General features: G+C 38.7%; 1 long non-coding RNA gene across 1 annotated transcript in view; it reads right to left on the bottom strand.

Annotated features, from left to right (window-relative positions):
* Nucleotides 1–3,109: 3,109 nt before the first annotated feature.
* LOC145520802 (uncharacterized) overlaps nt 3,110–7,218 on the bottom strand; it is a 367,809-nt gene continuing 363,700 nt past the window's right edge. The window contains exon 9 of the long non-coding RNA XR_014064835.1: nt 3,110–6,419. This is a non-coding gene — a long non-coding RNA (uncharacterized LOC145520802). The remainder of the gene's footprint in view (nt 6,420–7,218) is intronic.

The raw sequence follows: 7,218 nt of genomic DNA, 5'->3' as shown, positions 1-7,218 counted from the left end.
TGGGCCATAGTCTCTACTTATGGCCTAACTGAATAAAACTTTTTCTAAAAAAAAAAAAATGAAGATTTTGGCACCAGCCCCCATGCTTTTCAGTGTGGGAGTTGTTATTAGGTAGGAAATGAAAAACAAAAAGAGAGCAGATTGGAGATGATTTTTAAAATGTGTGAGATTATTTAAATAGTGTGATAGCCTATTTTTCTGAGACCTGGCTCTGGAGAGAGCTTGATTTCCATAGCTTGGGGAATGCCATATGACTAATCAAATATCTGAAGCTTATGCAAATCACATAGGTTTTGTCTTAATTTACATTACTCTAAAGCCAAAGAGACCCTGATATATTTGGGGGGTGGGGGTAGGCATAGTTAGTTCTGACAAACAACAGCAAAGTGTTGGGGGTTCACCTTGAGCTTATAACTGACTAATAGCCTAAGCTTCAATTTCACTTGGCCTTTGTAAATGTTCCCTAAATTAGGGACTATTTAAAATGGTGGCTATTTAACTTGCATTTATTCTTCTTATGTACAAATTCATATTTTGAAAGTAAAGGGATTATATTTATTGTGTTGTGTCCAACTCGTTGTGACCCTATGGACTGTAGCCTGCCAGGCTCCTCTGTCCATGGGATTCTCCAGGCAAGATTTCCTTGCCATTTCCTTCTCCAGGGGATCTTCCCAACTCAGGGATCGAACCCACATCTCATATCTCCTGCATTGGCAAGCAGGTTCTTTACCACTAGTGCCACCTGGGAAGCCCATTTACTATTTTCATGTAGATACTAAACAGGTCAGGAAGCAACAGTTAGAACTGGACATGGAACAACAGATTGGTTCCAAACAGGAAAAGGAGTATGTCAAGGCTGTATATTGTCACCCTGCTTGTTTAACTTATATGCAGAGTACATCATGAGAAATGCTGGGCTGGAGGAAGCACAAGCTGGAATCAAGATTGCCGGGAGAAATATCAATAACCTCAGATATGCAGATGACACCACCCTTATGGTAGAAAGTGAAGAAGATCTAAAGATCCTCTTGATGAAAGTGAAAGAGGAGAGTGAAAACGTTGGCATAAAGCTCAACATTCAGAAAACTAAGATCATGGCATCCGGTCCCATCACTTCATGGCAAATAGATGCGGAAACAGTGGAAATAGTGGCTGATTTTATTTTTCTGGGCTCCAAAATCACTGCAGATGGTGATTGCAGCCATGAAATTAAAAGACGCTTACTCCCTGGAAGAAAAGTTATGACCAACCTAGATAGCATATTAAAAAGCAGAGACACTACTTTGCCAACAAAGGTCTGCCTAGTCAAAGCTATGGTTTTTCCAGTAGTCATGTATGGATGTGAGGGTTGGATGGTAAAGAAAGCTGAACGCTGAAGAATTGATGCTTTTGAACTGTGGTGTTGGAGAAGACTCTTGAGAGTCCCTTGGACTGCAAGGAGATCCAACTAGTCCATCCTAAAGGAGATCAGTCCCGTGTGTTCATTGAAGGACTGATGTTGAAGCTGAAACTTCAATACTTTGGCCACCTCATGGGAAGAGCTGACTCATTTGAAAAGACCCTGATGCTGGGAAATATTGAGGGCGGGAGGAGAAGAGGACAACAGAGGATGAGATGGTTGGATGGCATCACCAACTAATGGACATGAGTTTGGGTGGACTCCGGGAATTGGTGATGGACAGGGAGGCCTGGCGTGCTGTGGTTCACAGGGTCGCAAAGAGTTGGACACGACTGAGCGACTGAACTGAACTAAGCATTTCACATAAGTGCTGCCTGAAGGCTGGGTTTGAGCTAATCAAAGAGCATTAAATGACAAGAAAACATACTACGTAAGAAAATTATTCTTATATGACATGCTTAGTATCTATGTGAAAATAGGAAGCATTGGTTAAGTTGCCATGTGTTTTGTCAACCAGTTTTATCTGATAATTTTAATAAATAGAATGGGGTCTTTTTCTTGTGGGAGAGGGGATACAGATATATGGAACTCCTATCCCTATCACTCTCATTGTAGCTGTATGGAAATGACACTCACAAGATAAATATTTGAAGAGAGGATTATTTCCTTAAAACTTAGAAAACAGTAATGTAGAATGTCTTCTTCAAAAGGAGATAAGTTCTTTATCTGAAGTATGGGCTCTGTCCTTTGAACACAAGGGTGAACTTAGATTCTGACCTGTCTAATGATACAATCTGTTTCTTGGGCTCTAGACATCGTTAGCTTTAAAAGAACCTTTTATATTTCATATGTTACTGAAATTTAACCATATAGAAACATGTTTGATATTGGTGTGATGCCAGTTTACTTTCCTAAGTGATGAACTTAAAACTGACTATAATAAAGGGTGTAATAGCATGATTATTGAAAGGTTTGGAGTTCCAAGCCCAGTTATGGCATTTATTTGAGGGAGGGATTGAATTCTGGAAACCTCGCATTCAATATCTGTGAAGTGAGAACAATAATAATACCTATTTCTAGGAAAGGTATTCAAAATATTTAACAACTGGTTAAACTCAAGCCTAGACAAATCAGAACAAACATCCATTTGGTCAAAATAAATGCCAGTCAATACACATATTGCTGAGGATCAACCAGAATATTGGTTATTCTAACACGTGAAAATTGGCATTTTTAAAAATTGAAGGGATTATGTAGATTGTTGATGTGTATTATAATTTATCGTGACTATGAATCTTCCGTGCACTTCAAAATAAACAAATATGTGCATAATTAACCTGAAGTTTAAATTTTCCAATGACTTAAAGCTCATCCTTTTTTCTGCTTCTTTATCTTTAGCAATTCTGTAGTTTTCAGTTTCACTTAGGAAAAAGCTCCCAAGGCCAGAAGAGAAAACGAGAAAAACATATTCTCTTCACCTGATTACCTCCTAGCCAAAATATTGACTTTTTATATTTTTATTTTACAGGAAAATTCAGTACCACCAGCTAAAAAGGCCTGTGGCTCCCTTCTATTCTACTTGTCCTCAGAAGTAGAATATATCCTAGCTTCTGCTATTTCATTTCCTTTTGTGGGTTCAGTAGGCATTTGGAGGGTTTCACTTAAGAAGAGATGAACAGTATAAACAGACAAAAAAAGTCCTGTTGAACCTTTTTTTTTTTTTTTTTTTTTAAAGCACCTATTCTATATGAGTCCTTTTCTGTACCAGTCTGCTGTTTGAACAGACTGCTCAAAGTTGGGTTAATGACACCAGGACTGTCAAAAAGGAGAGGTCTGGGGATTTAGGGATGATAGTGTTTTGTTAAAGTATCTGACAGCACAATGAATACTGCACATGCTTTGTATATATCTAGTGATTAAGCAAGAAGAAAAATGAATTTTCATGGCTAGTAAAGGCTTTGATTAAGACTTATAGAAGGCAGGAAGCAACTTTGAGAAGTGATATCAGTGTGCTCAAGGACCCAAACAGTGGTGTAAAGCATTTTTTCAGCAGAATGACACTTGATTCGAGTGAGAGCTTATGAAGTACAAAATAGATGTATTACAATTAAAGACAGTATTGCAGTAGTTGAAGTTAAAGTTGATTCCTGGCACACTGCTAACTGGAACTATCTTCCCCTACCTTCCTGACACATCCGCTTTCAGCCCTTACTGGGTACTGCCCCAGTAGGAAAACATAGCATCTTCAAATTTGGGAATCTGAGGATAATTTAATAGAGATTATTTATAAAGAAGAGACAGGGTATAAAGAAATCCCCAAAGACAGCACAACACCCTAGAGTTAATAATGGTCTGAAGCAGTCTGATGTTTTGCATTAAAATAAAAATGGCTACAGTATTTCTTATTCCAGTTGAAATGGCTAAATATTTCTTATCTTTATACAGTATCCTTTGATTCTTCTGACTGAGGGGTGGTGTCTCTATTCCCTTCCCTTGAATGTGGGAGCATTTGTAACAACAGTAGAAAATGATGCCATGCAATGTCCAGAGCTGCATCATACAGGGTGATACGATTTACGTGTTTGGTTTTCTCTGAGATGCTTGCTCTTGGAATCCAGCCACCAAACGGAATTTTGGAAATTGAAGCAGTCTAGCCCTGGAACCTGGCGGGCTACAGTCCATGGGGTGGCCAAAGGTTGGACACGACTGAGCGACTAAGCACAGATAGCACATAGCCCTGGAAAGGTCTCTGTGAAGAGGAACCTGGACTCTCTGACCCCCAGTCTAAGCTGAGTTCCAAGGCCATAGTCAGTACCAACTTGCCATCTGTGTGAGAGAGCCATCTTAGAAGTGGATCCACTACTGGTAAGAGAAAGAAATGAACCTTCTCTACCAAGCCCTGCAAAAATTGCAGAATCTTGTGTCAAAGAAATGATTGTAGTTCTCAGTCTCTGTGGTGGGATAGCCTGCTTTGCAATAATAATAACTGAATCAAGAAGTTACTATTATCCTTAGGCCTGAGGTAGACAGCAGAAGTTTTGGTGACTAAAACTAAGAATCAGAAAGAAGTGTGTGCTATTAATGGTCCCTCCCAAGAGAGGAAACTGGAAAAATAAACAGGCTAAACTCATCCTCCCTCCTGATGAGCTCCTTCCGGTTGATTCTCTCATTGACTGAACCCAGTGGGAAGCCAGAGGGTAAGGGTGCCTATTAATATAGTCCATTCACATTAGCCTCAAGAGGCAAAGAGAAATGGGAAAAAGTGTCACAGATCTTGAAGGCAACTATAAAAAATGATATCCAACTCAAACTCCTTCAACTACTCTGCACAGTTCCATGAAACAATTTAAGATACACCTATGGAGTAGATACTTCTTCAGAATTTCATCGCTGTTTAAAATTCTGCTCTAGATTACTTAATCTTTGTAAAGTGATGTGCATAGACATACGGATCTATAGGCCTATAGGTATATCTATGTATAGATATAAATATATAGATTAATATACCATAGTGTCAAGATGTGATTGATGATTACCATTTAAAAATTTTCTTTCTTTCGCTTTATCTGTTTTGTTTTTCTACAATGAGCAAGTACAACTTTTGTCCTTTTCAAAGTCATTAAGCAAAAAATAAAGTCTCAACAGAGAGTATTTTCAAGTTTGTGATGCTTTTCTCGATTTAAAATGCAAATTATCCTGGGAGAGTGAACTTGGGTTAAAATTAAGGACATCAGTCCTTCATGGGGTAATATGAATATTTTTAAAGACTTTGTTGAAGGCAGGCTTTGATGCAATTGCAAAGGAAGCCTTTGTGGTGAAAGGAAGAGGAAATAAAGGTGAAGAGATACAATGAAATCACCAGACAGGGATTAAAAGACGTAAGTTTCTGAGTCTAAAGAAAATCTTTAAATGTTTTAGTTTGGCCAACAGCACATTAGGACTACTGTTTAAAGAACACTGTCAACAGGTAACAGCAAAAGATCACAATGACTACTCTCTATAGGGTTTGTTTGCCCACATCCATCTCAGTACATTCTCTCAGCTCCTTGTCTGCCTGGTTCTCCAAGATCCTTCGATGTTATCTAAGAGTGGCTGAAACCTCAAGATCTAACAAAAAGTAATTGTGCCAATGCCTTGAAGTCAAATCCTGTACTCAAGAATCATGTGCCTGAAAAGCTGGGACCCTAATTTAAAACACTAACCTACATCGTGGGGTTACCATCCAAGAGGACACAGGTTGAATGGCCTCGGGTGTGTTGGGGCTTTCAGCAATTCACTCTTTCATTGCACACAGACCTTCTAAGAGATAGGACAAATAGAACTCAGAACTATATTTTGGATTGTTTGGAAGAATCCTATTAAACATTTCCTCCAAAGCAGTAATCCAGGCTTTTGAGAGTCAGCATGACACTTCAATGAATTATTCATGCAAGACTCTGCAAGATGGGCAAGTTTCCTGCCAAGAGATGCACAGCAAGGGGTGTTATAAAACTGAAATTGGTATGTGTAGAGGGGAACTGATGGAGAAGATTTCAAAAGATGATCTCTTTGCCGAGATAAAAACAAAGAAAACCCTCTAGACCGTTAAACCTTGCTTTCACAGCAGAGAGCTTTCTAAATGCTCTGATTCCCTCCTGCCATTCCTTGTCTTTCCACAGCCCAAGTTGTTAAAACATAATTCTCTCCTAAGTTTAATTAGAATAAGAAAAGGATTGTGAAATAGACCAATCAATTCTGAAAGGACCCGTTGGCATTTCATTGTGTGACTCTGGTTGCTTCGTTTTGTGCAGATGAAAAGGTTTTGGATGCAAAGTTATTGCAGTGGCGGGGAAGACTCTATCTTAAACAAACAAGCAGGCAGCACATGCCCGCATGCCTGCCTGACTAGAAGCAGACTGGAAACTTAACTTCAGCGTTGACATATGGCAGCGGTACAATGACTATTGCCAGTCCAAGGATTAAAGCCTCTGAATTTCCCCCACATTTGCAGGATTTAATACTTTGGTGCAGCGCTCTGCATCTGTAAGAGAATAAAGCTTATGTCACTGATGGTACATCCCGCTGAGCAGCAGTAAGTAAGCTCACAGCAGAGATAAAAGAAGCCATACCCCAGTAAGCAGTCATAAGAATAAATACAAACTACAGATATTACTTATCTGGTCAGGCTGTACAATTTCTGGGTGAAGAAATCATTCAACACTGAATAGTCCTGATAATGACATTATGAATAATGCAAAGCTTCCGCTGTGCAAAGGAGGCCATCATTAATGCAAAGCTCCTCCAATACCTCTGAAAATGCTCTTTTTATTTTAATTTATATCTTAGTGAATGTCAAATACACACCATCCACAATTAGGTTGGAGAGCTTAACAATCGTTTATTCTAATTTGGTCTCAATTAAGGATTTGATGGCAATCCCATCTTTCCTTTCAGCAAAGCACAAGAGGATAATCTTCAGGTTATTATCCCATTTCTAACACTCTAAGAAATAGTAACTAGAAAGTAATGAAAAATACATGTGAGTTTGAGGTTCCTGCTCTTTCCAAAATAGTCTTAAAGACTGTGTACATAATCTTTAGAGAAACACAAAAATCTTCTGCTACAACAAACTACATACCTCCCTCAACTCTAAAAATGCGTACATCCAAATCTTGTAACTTTGTCTGGAATGAGAGTGCAAATGGACAACGGGAAATAAAATGTTCTGGGTGATGGTTTCATTTTCAAGATATTAAACCAGAATTATTCGGGTGGGGATTTGAGGATTAGGCTTGTGTTGAAGTTACAAAATTTCCCACTGGAAGTTATTTTGAGTTCTA

This window comes from Giraffa tippelskirchi, chromosome 9, assembly GCF_054371585.1.
Source record: "Giraffa tippelskirchi isolate mGirTip1 chromosome 9, T2T-mGirTip1v1.2.pri, whole genome shotgun sequence".
NCBI lineage: Eukaryota > Metazoa > Chordata > Mammalia > Artiodactyla > Giraffidae > Giraffa > Giraffa tippelskirchi.
The sequence above is the reverse complement of the archived record's forward strand: the minus strand, read 5'-3'. Positions and strand labels throughout refer to the sequence as shown.